At 45.0% G+C, this 15,629-nt stretch overlaps 1 protein-coding gene across 1 annotated transcript in view; it reads right to left on the bottom strand.

The window, feature by feature from the left end:
* KCNJ5 (potassium inwardly rectifying channel subfamily J member 5) overlaps positions 1–15,629 on the bottom strand; it is a 241,303-nt gene that overhangs the window by 101,909 nt on the left and 123,765 nt on the right. Inside the window, exon 8 of the mRNA XM_037882266.2 lies at positions 2,145–2,278. The gene's annotated coding sequence lies outside the window, so the exon portion shown is untranslated. The remainder of the gene's footprint in view (positions 1–2,144; positions 2,279–15,629) is intronic.

Genomic DNA, 15,629 nt, shown 5'->3' with positions numbered 1-15,629 from the left:
CCCCAACCTCCTTTGTCATGTTAATATCCTCTATCATAATAAGAAAAGGAGTACTTGTGGCACCTTAGAGACTAACCCATTTATTTGAGCATAAGCTTTCGTGAGCTACAGCTCACTTCATCGGATGCATTCAGACTGTAGCTCATGAAAGCTTATGCTCAAATAAATTGGTTAGTCTCTAAGGTGCCACAAGTACTCCTTTTCTTTTTGAGGATACAGACTAACACGGCTGCTCCTCTGAAACCTGTCTGTCATAATAAGGATTCCTAGCCATGGCTGAGACTCAGTTTATACTATTTACTTTAATGACCTCATTTGTCATCTTAACTAGCTTGTTTACTGCTGGGACTGTATTGTCATTCTGCCAGAAGTCCTCATTTACAGTTTCTATTTTTTTTTTTTTTAAAAGATTACATTGCTTGGAATTTCATGCAACCAGTCTATATGAAACTCCCATGGCAAAAGAGGACACAGATGTATTTGGAGTTTTGATGTAGGGGATGTTCCCTCCCTGCCCCGTCAACCTCAACTAAGCGTTCTCCCACCCCCATATCATTCTGCATCACTGTTCTTTTTTCCTTACTTTTCACTTTATGTCTTTTAATCTTTCAAAAGATACACAGCTGGTTATGACATTGTAATGTTGCCACAGAATTTCAAGTTGTGGGAGGAATTTTAATTTTGAAGGTTTTTTGGGGGGGGGGGGATGGGAGGGTAGTAATATTTTTTCCATCTGTATCAGCTGATTTGGCCATTTTAAGCTCATTCCTCATCTCTTGTCTTGGCCATATCTGAGAGCCCTATACCCTTGGATTAGATTGCATTTCTCTTTCTTATGAGATGTCTCCAATCTTGACATGCTCAGTAAAAATCTGATGTTAATTAAACCATTTAAATAGGTTTGGAGAGAGCATAATATTTCATGTTTCATTATACTGTGTATTATGTGGAAAAGCTAGAGTAAGATAGCAGACCACATTAAAAACAAACAAAAATCTTTGACACTCCAAACAATGAGGGAGCCATAGAGACTGGCCACGTACAAGATTTAATTACCAATTACCTGTTGGTGATCTGTCTCAGCAAACCATGCTCAGCGTAACTAAGCCCAGGAATGAGCCATGTGCATCTCTGGGGAGATCACAACTTATTTTTTGCCTTTGACTGACCTTCTCCAGCTGCTACTCCCCTCCTGGCTTAGCCTCCCGCCTCTGAGGTCAGAGTTCAGGCAGCTGTTTGCCAAGGCACCCCTCCTCCTGTGAGCATCACAATAGTCACTCCTTGCTGTTTCCAGTTATCTTAAACAAAAACCAGCTGCGTTGGGCATAGATCAGGTGCATATCCCAACACCCAGGTTAACCAGAATAGACAGACATAGCTGGATAGGCTCCAAGCTTAGAGTCATTTTGATTAAACAAGATGGAGACACCTGATAGATTAAGACATTCACTCTCTCAGGCTGGCCGGAGCCTCTCTCTTTCAGCATCCCAAACAGGCAATCTGTGACTAAGGAAGTCTGCATACCACAGTAGCTCTTTCTGGTTTATAGGAAAGCCGAGTGCCACTTTTCTCCCCAATCCCCCTGATCGAGGGGGTCCCAATACTCATTAGCTCATCAAATTAACATGCACATCTCATCCTTTCTTCCAGCTCAGATGATCAATAAGTCACCTCTTCTTACACGGTTCCTTTGCATGCAAGCATATTAAAAACACTCCTATGAACCCATCAGCAACAGGCCTTTCCTCCCCACCAATAATCCCCAATGTACTAAAAGAGACACTTATTTACTAGGCAAACCTTTGAAGAACTTAGTCTAAAATTTATCATACAAGTTATTCATACATTAAAGTGACAGAGCGTTGGGTTTTGTTTAATATGGTTTTAAATAAAAGAGCTTAAGGAATTGTATCACTTCTTCATAAATTTGTCATGGACAAAAATCCCCATTTCCTACATGAAAATGCACCCCCAACTTCCAATCAATTATTACTTTCATGTGGAAATAAATAACTTACTAACTTTAACTGCTCACAGAGAGCATCTAAAATTTGGATACCTGTAGCTAACTTGACAATAACGTGACTAATTTTTTTTTTTTTATAGGTTACGTGGAAATATGGGCAAGTGTATATTGTACTTACTGGCAGGACACCAAAGAAGTATGTAGGAAAGGGATGAAAGATGTCTCAATAGCATCCCCAAATGGTTCTGTCTGAGTCTTGCTCTGGATGATCATGCCTGGGCAGCCCAGATGACAAAGCTGATAGAGATCACACTGTAAAATTAATTTAAAACTTCAGTTAATTACAAGATTACGAGCCCCAAAGAGTGACAAGCATATTTGTGAACCTTTCAATCATCTTATGCCCTATTAGTACAGCAATATAGAAATGTTAGAAACATTGGGCGTGTAGGAATCAAGCCATCTGTTTTCCCCAATATACTTAAACACTTCAGAAGTTGCGCCCAAATGTTATGTTTTTTTCTATGCACAAAGAATAAAATGCTCTCAGTAACAGTTACCTTTATTTTAGTCCAACAACAACAAAATAGAACATGAGCAAAGTGTCTAGGTGGGAGCGCAATGTGTGTGCCTCCAGCATTCTGCTTTCAACTGAGCACAATATGGCTCCCCATTTCCGCAGATGGCAAAATCTTTTGAGATTTAAAGGTGCAGTAGACAAGATGTTGCTCGACCATTTACATAGTTAAATATGCTAAATGTGTTTTGAGAGCGAATTTTGTTCCATCTCTGAATTGGTATCATTTCTCTTTTGTGCTGGCTTAAATACCTAGATTCCCTGTTTCTACCTCAGTTATTGGGAAATGATTAAAAGCACAAAATCATAGAATCATAGTCCCTGCTCTCCAAAAATCTGAGCACTTTACACAAGTTTGTTAAGACTCACAATCCCTCGGTGAGGTAGAGAAGTACTAGCCCCATATTACAGACAAGGAAACTGAGGCACTGAGAGATGAAGTGATTTGCCCAAGATCTTCTAGTGAGTCTGCAGCAAAGCTTGGAAAGAACCCAGAACTTTTACTTTCCAAACAAAGGCCATCCCATTTTTAAACCCACTCTCACCCACCTTAAAGGCCTCCCTACTGGTAATTTATTTTCAAGTAGTGACTCTCCCTGCACCATTTACACCCAAACTTGCTATTTCCTCCTTTGGGGTGGGGGGATGTGGGAGGGGGAAGAACCAGCGAGATCTTGCAGTGGGGCCTAGAGTTTATTACAACCCTATTGCTTGGGCGAACAGTCAGCAGAAGCAGTTTCCAGAGGCATAACCCTGTCCTGCTAGCTATCAGATAAATGGGTTGGTCTCATACCTATGGCTCAGCATTCTCCTGTAAAGCCCTCTGGCTAGCAGATGGCTGGTGAGAAGATTAACGTCGGGGCTACATTTTTAAAAGTACAGTTCAATTTATGTCAGAGGTGAGTCCAAAACAAAGTCACATGGCTGAGCACTTTGTAAGATACACTGAGGAAGTCTAAATTTGAAGTCAGATTCAGACTTTTTGGATTGTGTCTCTTTGTCCACATAGGCTTGGAAGGATTAGAGATTTTTAAATCGGTAAATATCAATTTCACTGCGTACTCAAACTGATGAAAAAAATATTTCCATCTGTCAAGGCTAATTCCCCACTCTGGCACTTTGAGTGCAGAAGGTGGGGGCCCGCAAGGATTCTAAAAATTAATATCGGCCACTCCAGGCTGGTATTAAACTCCCAAGGTTACTCTGGCCTTGGATTGGTAGATGCTTCCACCACCCAAGTGCAGAACCCCTTTGAGAGCCCGGGAAGGTGCACTTGGGAATTCCTTCCTGTGGGGTACCCTCAAGCCCTTTCACCCCCCCTTCCAGGTAAGAGCTGAGAAAGAAAAAACAAAGGAAATCAGCTGTTGCCACCAGCTAATTGAACAACATGCACAAACCTCTTAAGACACAAAAGCCCAATTCTGTTCTTAAAAAAGGTAAATTGTACTATTAAAAAAAAGAAAATACATCTGGGAACTCAGGCTATTGCTAGATTTTAAAAGAGCAACTACAAGAATTAAGCACCAAGAATAGCTTTCTTAAGGTCCAGCTTAAAGGTTACAAGCGAAACAAAGCACCTGGGGTTAGCACAGAAGAGTCCACAAGCCAAGAAGAAATAAAAAAGAGAGAAACCTAATCGCATCTTCCTAGACATTTCCTGATCTTCTTACATATCTGGGGCTTCAAATGAGCAGTTTCTAGGTCTGATACCGAGGATTTTTCATACCTGGCCCCAAGCTTCTTACAGCATCACTGCTGCCCTGTCCGCCTCTCCCCAGGAGAACAGACAGACAAAAGGGGAGCCTTTGTTTCAATTTTAAAAAGTTCTAGCTTTCCCATAGGCTCTTTTGGCCAGGTGCCCACTCACTTCCTCATAGCAGTATCCTTTTTAACCCTTTCCAGCTAGAGCAATTAGAGAACAACTACTAAGAGGGATTTTATAGCTACAGGCTGGCTGGGTGTCCATAAAAGGGAGCTACTCCCCTCCCTTCATTTATCACACCATCATAATCATTAAAATTTACAGAGAGGCAAAAAATGTTCTGCTTGAGAACTTATAGTTGGATTTAAGGATATTTACTTTGTATATTTTGACATGTGATATTGACAGCTTGTGCTTTAATTGTTATAAACAGTTAACTTTCTGGAATCAATGTCTACGTCATTAAACAATAATTATCTGACTCTCTCATAATTTCCCACAACTGTAAAAAATTAAAAGTGGATACAAACTGAAAAAAAAAATGATTAAAAATAATCAGTATTATCCATTGAAATCCTAAAAAATAAATGTTGAATTCTGCCAAACCTATGGGTATATGAAGGAATGTGGGTGCCATTTCATTTCTGGACATTTGATTAATAGAAACACTCGAGTCAGCTCTGCATTGTTTTCCCCAAACCCCGCCCCGCCCACACCCACAGCCATGCATCGAGTGGTACAGGCTCTTCATGATGACTGCTACTCTCTGTGCCTGGTTGATTCTAACATATGCTGTCTATGGAGAGAGAGGAATATTTGTCATCACAGCGGGTAAACGAGTGCTGGATGTAATGAATTTAATAGCATGAATTATTTAGACACAGTCAGGATTGCCATCTTGTTACACAATAGTCGCAGCAAGGATTATTAATTTACAGCTACAGCTAACGAATTTTATGGGAGCCTTGTTCGGTTAACAGTGGAGATGCCCTGGAAGGCTCCCCGGGAATCCCCCATCCCCACCCCTACAGTTCAACCGCGAGACCCTGAACTCTGGTACCAAACTCCTCAGTTGGCTGAAGATGTAATCTCTCCCCCAGGGCTGGGCAACGAAGAGGTGGCACTATCAGCTGGCTCCTCTAGGACTGAAGCCTGCATCAGGATTTGCTTATGTAGCCTCTACACCTGTACAAAGAGCCAGGGGGATTTTGCAGCAGCAGATCCCCAACCAGGATTAGGGCCTAACTTTGAATAGCTTCCAAAACACTGTCATCTTCTGCTCTACGAGCATGGCAAAGACAGCACCAACATGCTGTACACCCAGGCCTCTTTAAAGGCCTTTGCTCTGACGAGTCTAGCCCTTTTACAGGCAGCTCAGAAAGCCAGATGAGACTTGCTGGACCCTTCAGCTTGCGGAGCAGGAGTACAGTCCTTTGGGAAGGCCACCAGCCAGAGCTGGAGCAAAGCATTCTGGACCCCAGGCTCCACTCCTGAGGCTCCAACCTCTCTCAGCTTGGCAGTGACCAGCTACATAAGAACCATCAGCTGTGTTGGTGAGGGACATGGCACTACTCCTTGGCTGGGCCTTCCTGGAGCTCTGCTCCCTGTGTTCAGCGCTGTCTCAGAGGACAGAAGATTCAACCTCCACCCACCTGAGCATAGTACTGAGCGTGTGTGTGGGGAGGGCTTTGTCTGCCCCCTCCCAGCATTGCTACAACGGGGTATGGCAACAGCAAGCTGCAACTCCCCCCACGCCCACTACAGGGCTCTGTGGGGGTGCTGTTAGTGTGAGTATCCCAGAGAAGCAGATTTCAGAAATCAGTGGGGTTGTTCCGACCTCTGAAGCGATTGGTTCAGGCTCTCTGCAGCTTTAGGCAGACACTACTGCATCAGTTATGCTTTCATTTCTTCACCTCCCCATGGGGGAGATAAATATATTATAGGCAGGGCTGGTATGTGTATATATTATTAGGTTGTCTCCCCCCCACTCTGCCGAGGTGGCACAGAGGAGGAAGGTGCCTGATGTAAGTGGAGGGGGGAAGCAAAGCAGAGTAGAAGACTGCAAGGAGTTTTTGGAGGGAGCAGAACTAAAGGCCGGTGGAGGTTGAGGGGAGAGGAAAACGCTGGGCTGGGACACATTGCTGTGTGTATAGATTGGAGAGAAGAGACAGTGAGATCAGCTGAGAAACCAGGGGGCTGGGACTGTCTGGACAAAGACACTGGGACAAGGAGCTTGGGTGGGGCATTGAGATTGGCTGAGGAGCTCAGAGAGGGAAACTAGAAGCCTGTGAGATGGAGCAATGTGGTCAGGGAGTGCAACTGTTGGCTGGATGGGAAGGAGACAGAGAGAGAGAGAGAGAGAGAGAGATCAGAGGAGTGGCCTGGAAGGGGGGAGCTGAGACTAACTGGACAAGGAGATTTGGACTGAGATAGGAAGATCTGAAATGAAGGCTAGGGACTTGTCTACACACGCAAAAAATCAATCTGGAATAAGGTAGTATGTGAATTTAAAGTGAATTAACTATCCCGTAGGCTAAGATTTTGTAACAGGTATTTTTAGTAAAAGTCATGGACAGGTCACGGGCAATAAAGAAAAATTCATGGAAGCCTGTGATGTGTCAGTGACTTTTACTAAAAATAGCTGAGACAAAATGGGGAGGGGGAAGGCTCCAGCACCCATCACTGCTGGGGCTCTGGGGCTCCATGCTGCCCACAGGGGCTGGCAGCTCAGTTGCACCGGAGGGCCCCCTGCCACCTGCAGGGGCTGGGAGCTGCGGGTCCTCAGCTGACAGCTCCAGCGCCACTGACCCAGGGCTGAAGTCACGGCGGTCTCCAAAATGCATGGATTCATGACTTCCGTGACCTCCGTGACAAAAATTGTAGCCTTAACTATCCCTGATTAACTCCATCTGTGGACACACTTATTCTAGAATAAGTGTGCCTTATTCCAAAATTAGTTTAATCCACTTTGGGAGTGGATTAAGCTAATTCAAAATAAGGCACTCTTATTTCAGAATAAAAGCATCTACATGTGGAGTTAATCAGGAATAACTATTCTGGAATAACTTCCCCTGTGGACAAGCCCTAAAACTGGTATGAGAAACTGGAGGCGTGGAGACTGGGGCTAGCTAGATGAGGACCATGGTATTGGGATGAGGAACTTGGAGTGGGGAAGACACAGGACTAGGGCATGTTGGAGAGGATGGGGCAGGGAACAGGCAGAAGTGTCTGGGAGAACTTTGCCCTCTCGAGCCTGTAATGGCACCCATGTTTCCTCAGTCTCACCCTTCCTCTGCTGTCAGCAACATTCCTTGTTTATTACAGTCTGTGTATTCTGAGGATTTCCCCCAGCAAACATCTGTGAAACCAATGGGCAATTTGTCCCAACCCTGTTGAGTCCTAGTCCACATCAAGGATGACAAGTTACTATTGTTATCAATTACTCCAGTAGCTCAAACAGCAGAAGACTGTGCAGCAATGCTAAAAGGTTCCAGCCCAGCTGATGATCGATGTCGGTGTCAAGATAATCATAGAAGATTAGGGTTGGAAGAGACCTCAGGAGGTCATCTAGTCCAACCCCCTGCTCAAAGCAGGACCAACCCCAATTAAATCATCCCAGCCAGGGCTTTGTCAAGCTGGGCCTTAAAAACCTCTAAGGATGGAGATTCCAACACCTCCCTAGGTAACCCATTCCAGTGCTTTACCACCCTCCCAGTGAAATGGTTTTTCCTAATATCCAACGTAGACCTCCCGCACTGCAACTTGAGACCATTGCTTCTTGTTCTGTCATCTGCCACCACTGAGAACAGCCGAGCTCCATCCTCTTTGGAATCCCCCTTCAGGTAGCTGAAGGCTGCTATCAAATCCCCGCCTCACTCTTCTCTTCTGCAGACTAAATAAGCCCAGTTCCCTCAGCCTCTCCTCATAAGTCATGTGAGTGCCCCAGCCCCCTAATCATTTTAGCTGCCCTCTGCTGGACTCTCTCCAATTTGTCCACATCCTGTCTGTAGTGGGGGGCCCAAATGATGCCACATGATGGAATTTCTCACCCCTCAGGGGTTTTGTGAAAATAAATTCATTAATATTTGAGAAGCACTCAAATACTACAGTGCTGGACATTGTAGAAAAGTTAGTGGGGAAATTAAGGAAAATAATGTTTTTAGGGCATGTTTTGAATTTAGAGTGCAGTCAATAAAACATGTCCATACCTTGAACGAGGAGAAAACAAAATATTGAATAGCTGCTCATTAAGTGAGCGCTGTCCATCCTGCGCAATGAATTAGGCAGGAGGCCTGTGGTAAAGATAACATGAGACCCTGTAATTAAAAATCTCCTCAAGACAAAGCATAGCTGTAACGTGGCAAAAAACATTAAAATATCCAGTATGTATCAGGGACAATGTTTTGTTTCAGATTTGGTTCTAACAAAGAGAAATTTGCCTTCAACCTTTAGATTTGCAACAATCTGGGTGAAAGTGATCATGGAATAATAGATTTTGTGATTCTAAGGAAAGGAAGGACTGAAAGCAGTAGAATAAGGACAATGGGCTTCAAAAAAAGCAGACTAACAGAACTCAGAGAACTGGTAAGAAAGATCCCATGGGAAGAAAATCTAAGGGAAAAAGGAATTCAGGACAGCTGGCAGATTCTCAGAAAGACAATATTTAAAAAGTTGCAATAGCAAACTATCCTGATGCAGAGGAAAGACAGGAAGAGGCCAATGTGGCTGTATTAGGAGCTTTCTGATGACCTGAAGATCAAAAAGGAATCCTATAAAAAGGGGAAACATGGACAAATTGCTAAGGAGGTGCACAAAAGAATAGCACAAATACATAGGGGCAAAATCAAAAAGGCTAAGGCAGAAAATGAGTTACACCTCCCACGGGACAGAAAAGGCAATAAGGTAAGATTCTTTGCATACATTCAGAGCAAGAGAAAGATTAACAAAAGTCTAGAACCTCACATCACATGACATCAGGAAGGCTGAAGTATTTAATGCCTATTTTGCTTCAGTCTTCTCAAGATCCCTTCCAGCCCTACATTTCTCTGATTTTAGACCGCTTACCCACAAAGAGGGCAAGATAAGGTTGCGCACACAACTTTAATGTTGGCATTTACTCTCTTTTGAATGACTGACCTTTGCAACTTTAATAATGTTCTTTTAACTCAGTTTGCACGCATGTAACATTTAAAATGAGAGCTGAGATCGTCATATGACTCCAGGAGCCCTACACTTAGGCTTATTCTGCCTGTACTTTAACAAGGCCCTGGCCAGAGACCCCATTTTAATGAATCCCTGCTTGTGCGTATCTCACCATCCGCAAAAAAATTGAGATTACTCCTACAAATTCCTGTTAAAGCATCTTTAAGTCTCTTTTTGAGCATTTTTACAGTACACTGTTTATTCTGATAAACAGGCTGATGCCTAGAGTTTCTGCATCTTCACACGCATTATTCACCCAATAGATGGCTGATGCAGGAAATCAATCTTCATACAGTAGGAACTCAATTCACATTAATGACCGCAAGGTCCTTTATAATGCACTGTAATCTATTTTGTAAAGCTATTTCAGATGGAATAATACGAATCCTTGTAACAGACCTTGCTCTGCTGTTAACTCTTTGCTGATATCTGGGGAGATGCTGGAAGTTGCAAAGAATTCAGGTGTGGGGAGGATCAAGACCAGGGTTTTCAAGAATGACTAGTGATTTTGGGTGCCTGGGTTTGAGGCATTTTTAAGGAGCCTGATTTTCAGAGGCCAGGTGCTCAGCACTTTCCCAAAACCTGGCCCCTTTAAGGTGTCTCAGGTTGGGCATCCAAGAACAGAGGCATCCAAAAATCATCATTGGGTTTTGAAAGTTTTGGCCCTCACGTGTAACAGAGAGAAGGCGTGTTACTGACCCATCAAAACAGCTATCCCTCTCTGTCTGGTGAAGATGTATTTCTGGCACTTTCAAAAAGTCTGTGTTTAACCTAGTTAGAAAGCGCTTTGTGGTACGGCACAAATCACTGGTTGGTGACCCAGTTTGGGTCAGTTCTGCTAACAATCACCTCCACTAAAACATCCCTGCAAGCCAGAATGAAGCGAGCTGCAATCTGATGTTCTCCCCCCTTCCCCTAAGTCAGATAGAAGAATTTGCCTTCCCCAGTTCTCAACTACTCTTAGCAACGTTTTAACCACACACTAGCTGTTAGCAAACAGCATTGATAGCTGCCATCATGATTCAGGCCATTGAAATCATCACTGCACAACTGGGACACTGCTTCTGCTACCACTGAAATCAACAGGAACAACAGCCACCTCCTGACTAACTGCATTTCAGATGGCATGTCATCTTCCTAGGGCCAGGTCACGTGTCCTCAATAAGCCCTCCTCACTTTCAGAACCTGTCTCTTGTCCCTATCGATATTACTGCTGCAGAGTCTGGCCAACTGAATCCATGAAAGTAACGCGTGTGCCCCCAGGGCCATCCATCTGCTTCTTCCAATCATGTGTTGCCACTAGAGACTACATCCTCCCCCCCATCACACTGCCACCCTGCCTGTCCCCACAAGTCCTCCCAACAAGTCTTCTCCCTATGAGCCCCTTCCCCACAGCTGCCTAAACCCACCTGTACAGCCCACTCAACCCTTCCCCTCCTCCCCCTACCACAGCTGTCCTTCCCTCCCCATGTTGGCCGCCCCCTACCTTTCCTTTTCTGTGCTGAAAGGAAACACACATCACTGTAAATTTAACCTTATGAAAGGGCTAATCCCAGGGTGCTGACTCTGCCACTGGAATTACTACAGCTCTAGTCTGTTTTCCTCCAGCATTAAACAAATAGTCATTTGCAGCTGTGTCTAAAGTCATTTCCTTCAGTGCAAGGAGAAGTACTTCTTCTCGCTGCCTTGATTTGGTGAGTGGAGTGTGTGCAATGAACCAGAGGCATTTGTGTTTTGCAACATGTGGTTTAAAGATACACATCCCCCTCCCGATTCTGCAAATACCAAGAAAGTGAGAAGATTAATGATCTAGCCAGGCCGGAAATGCCACAGGTCAGGACTTTTAGCCCTATGAAAGGCAGTATTAGCATTAAAATGCTATGAGCAGGCAAGGGAAGTGGAGAAAGTGACTTGGTCAGCATCCAGGTGAGGAGGAGGCAACTGGATGGGCGAGACTCACCGCTGAATTGTCACCGGCAGAAGGTGCTGCCATTTCAGTGCTTGCAAGAGGAAACAGAAGAATCCTGCTCTTCTGGGAGATGGGACTCAGCAGCATTGGGATGGCAGTGCCAGTGATCACAGGCCTGGCTCTGCTGCAGAAAAAGGGTCTGCTTACACTGCAGTCAGAGGTGTGACCGCAGGAAGTGTACCCGGACTAGCTAGCTCAAATAGCTGTCAGTGAAGCCATGGCAGCATGGATTGTGTGTCCCTTCCGGGGACCCTGGGTTTGTACTCAAATGGCTAGTCTGTGCTGCCCTGGCCTCACGGCTATTGTTATCTGAGCTAGCTCAGGTGTGTCTACATGCGTTGCAGAGGCATCTCTGATTGCAGTGTAGACGTACCCTTCCATACTCGGTCCGTCACCTGCCTCTCGCTGCCCTGTCACAATCTCCCTACCAGCCCCCTCTAAGTCCCGTAATCTGAGTATGAAGGAGTTGGGGCTCCCTTCAGTACTCTCATACCCTTTGGGTATGTCTACATGGCACTGTAAACCTGGGGCCAGACTCAGGTTTGAGCCCCAAACCCCTACTGTCTAAACTCAGTTTGTCTGACTTTGTCTGTCAGCGAGCGACTCAGGACCTGGGTCCTCGGACCTGCCCAGGAGGGTGGATCTGAGCCTGAGTCCTGTTGTGACTCAGGTCCAACCCCTGGCATTTTGCAGTGTGGATTCGGCCCTAGTCAGGCCTACATAGTGCAATACGGATGGATTAGCACAGCTGCGAGACCTGGGTCCGGCGATTGCAAACCCAGGCTTACAACGCAGCATAGATGCTCAAGCACAGCCTTGGAAACACCAAGACCACAAGCCCTGATCCTATTGATCTGGATTTACAATGCAGTGTAGACATTCCCACAGAAACATCCAGCTCCCACCTGCCAGGCACTGAGGTGAACAGAAGGAAAGAGACAAGAACACACCCCTCTCTGCCTCACTCCTACCATCACCTGCCTATTGCTGCTCCACCCCACCTCCCTGCCAGCCCCCTTTAAGTTCTGTAGCTTCAGTATGAAGTGGGTGGGGCTCTTCTCAATACATGCACTACTTGCACTGGCATACGATTAAGGACCCCCTTTACCAACCAGCACATCACACCAAAACGTTGCTGCTCCCGTGTCAAATTCATGTTGCACGGCTATCCTGAAATTTTCAAGACTGGGCATTACATAGGAACTTGGGCAAGTCACTCAATCTCTCAGAGCCTCAATTTCCCCATCTTCAAAATGCGTACAACAGCACTGCCACCCTCCCATTGTTTGTTTGCCTTGTCCATGTGAATCCCCATTCTGCAATCAGACCAGCTACTGCAATGCCCTGGGCCTGTGTAGAGGTCCCTGTCAAGATCACAAGTGCAAGAGTCTGTACTAATGAATCTCACTACAGTTAGGTGTCTCAGCCCATTAGGCGGCAGGGACTGTCTCGTACTATTTATTTGTACAGCACCTAGCACAATGAGGCCCTGATTCTAAGTGCTTTTACTTGTGTGACAGGGCCCAGTCAGGGACTTGGGGGGGGGGGGCGCGGAGAGGGGAGGAGGGAAAAAGACACACTGTTGGGCTGGGATCTGCACACATACAGTCCTTGCTCCATAGAGCTTAACACTCTACTAGAGAGGGGTGCCTTTAGGCTACTGACAAGTTATTATTAACAAGAACCATAGCTTGTGGATATACAAGTATCATTTTGTTTTCTGTGTACTGCCCTTTTAAATGTAAGGTCCCTCTGCTGGGGGATAGTGTAGTGAGGGGGTTTAGGAAGGGGAATCGCAGAGGGACCCATGCAGCACCCATGAGCCAGAGTAGAGCATGCATTTGTTCTTCACCTTAATCACCTTTCCTAGCTGGAAAGGACATGTTTGGCTCTAGGACAATGAACAATTCTAGAAATGCACCATGACAATGTAACCAACACCATGCATCAGGCTGGGGGTTACAGCAACTTCCTACAGTACAACTAGGGTAGGGGGCTGCAACCTGGTGCTCCAAAGCCTGGCTTTGGCTTCCCACTTAGGAGCTGTCTCTCTCTCTCTCTCTGTGCAGACAGCCTGCAAAGGCAACAGTTCAGCCCTTTCCATCCCCCTTACCTCCAAGAGAAGGTCATGGTCTTCCTTGAGGCCATCTTTGCTTTCTAGAAACACAGAGGCTTTTCCTCTTGCTCTGTCCTTTCCAAAGGGAAGCCAATCATCTCCCTTAAAAAAAAAAAGGCATACAGCTACAGGGAACTCTGAATGGCAGGCAAAGAGAGCACAGGGCATGGTAAACCAAGCATTCAGGCAAAGAAGTGGCTACCCCTGCTGTTTAACTTGACTGAAAGAATGGTTCTTTTCTGCACAGGATTCAAACTCAGTCAGCTTTCAACTGAACAAGCAAGAAACTCAGCCCCAAAGTCCTTTAGTCCCTGACTAGTTGCTCCCTTCATCGCAAATGGGCATCAGAAATCACCCAAACAGGGCTATAATTTCCAGCTGGCTTCTGCAGGCTCACTGGTGAGTTCTGTGTAACTCTGTTCCCTCAGCAGCAATCAAGGGTTAATTCTCTCCAGCTGGGTTACTTGGCAGAGGGGATGAGGGCCACCAGCCAGCCCTCACTACTTCTTAACCCCTTATTGGCCCTGAGTGCAGCCCTGTGGGGAAGCTAGTTGAAAATTAGTGTGGTGATTTTGTGAGAAAATTCCAAATTAATTTCTGGAGAAAGCAGGTGGGTGAGGTAATATTTTTTTACCAACTTCTGTTGGTCAAAGAGACAAGCTTTTGAGCTTACACAGAGGTCTTTCACCAACAGAAGTTGGTCTAATAAAAGGCATTACCTCATCCACTTGGTCTCTCTCATATTCTGGGATCAACAGGGCTACAACCACGCTACAAACTAATTTCTGGTCTGTGGCTCTCAAAAGGGAGCTTTTGTTTACTCCAGTTTTTTTTCCCCCTCACAAAAACGTGTATTGAGAATTTTTGGTCTTGAAAAATCTTACAATTCCCCCTCCCCCACCTCAGGGTTTCCACTTTGGAAAGAAAAGGGAGGTGGCGTGGGGGCAAAAACCCATTTTATTTTCATGTTTGACTTTGGTTGAAAAAAATTGAAAAATTTTAATTCATTTTAAAAAAGGGCCTTTTCCTCCCCCCAGGGAAAAATGATTCATTCACAAAAAATTCAAGCAGTGCAGAGGGGTATTAGGGCTATTGCCTGTGACAGTCTGGGGCAGGCTGGCTTCTCCCCCTGAACCCCTGTGGGCCAGAATCTCCCTCCCCTATTCACAACCACTTACTTCATTAAACAGCCTTCTTTCTGTTTCCCATAACTCCTTACAATAGGTAAGATTCTTGGAGATGCCTGTGGTCTCTGGAACACTGGCACTTCTGAGATGTAGCTGGTATGTTATATTTAGGGCTGGGTGGGGAGATGATTCTCTTGTCCTGTGAACACGTATTACTCAGCCCACACTGTGCCAATCCACAGAGGATATGAGTCTACACAGCTAGCCTTGGCTTGTTAGATTGAATCATGCTTTTAGCTCTGGACATCCCCGGGGTCAATCCCTGGTGTGTCAGCCAAGACGGTGGCCATCACATCTACCCAATCAGAGCTGGACTAGCAAATGCAAGCCTGATGGCAATGGCAGAAAGTGTTAATCTACGTAACTCACTGCCACATGATATTAATGAAGTGAAAATTTTTTAAAAAAATTTGATATTTATATATTTATATGAAGAACTATATTCACATTAGAAAGTTATATATATGTATATATGAGGCTTAAATCCTCCTCCTAGGGGAGATGAGCCAACTGTTAAGTGCCTGGGGTCAGGAAGAAGCTGTGCCTATGTACAGGTTATTCCATAATTGTCCAGTATTGGGTTTCTAAAATTCTCTGTGAAGCCCCTGCTGTTGGTCAGTGTCAGATAGGGCCCCACACTAAATGGGCAATATGACAGAATGAGGCATTTCTATGGGCAGGTTCACTGCATTACACAGAATTCTCATTTTTAATTATTGCTGATGCCAGCCTCCCACTGGATCTAATCTATTCTTCTAAACTATCCATTGTGGATATTCCCAATACACCCATCACTGTAATAATACTTGGCCTTACAGAACACTTTTCATCCATAGAGCTCAAAATGCTTTACATAGGAGGTCATTATCATTACCTCCATTTTACAGATAGGGAACCTGAGGCACAGAGA

This window comes from Chelonia mydas, chromosome 22 (genome assembly GCF_015237465.2).
Source record: "Chelonia mydas isolate rCheMyd1 chromosome 22, rCheMyd1.pri.v2, whole genome shotgun sequence".
Lineage (NCBI taxonomy): Eukaryota > Metazoa > Chordata > Testudines > Cheloniidae > Chelonia > Chelonia mydas.
The sequence above is the reverse complement of the archived record's forward strand: the minus strand, read 5'-3'. Positions and strand labels throughout refer to the sequence as shown.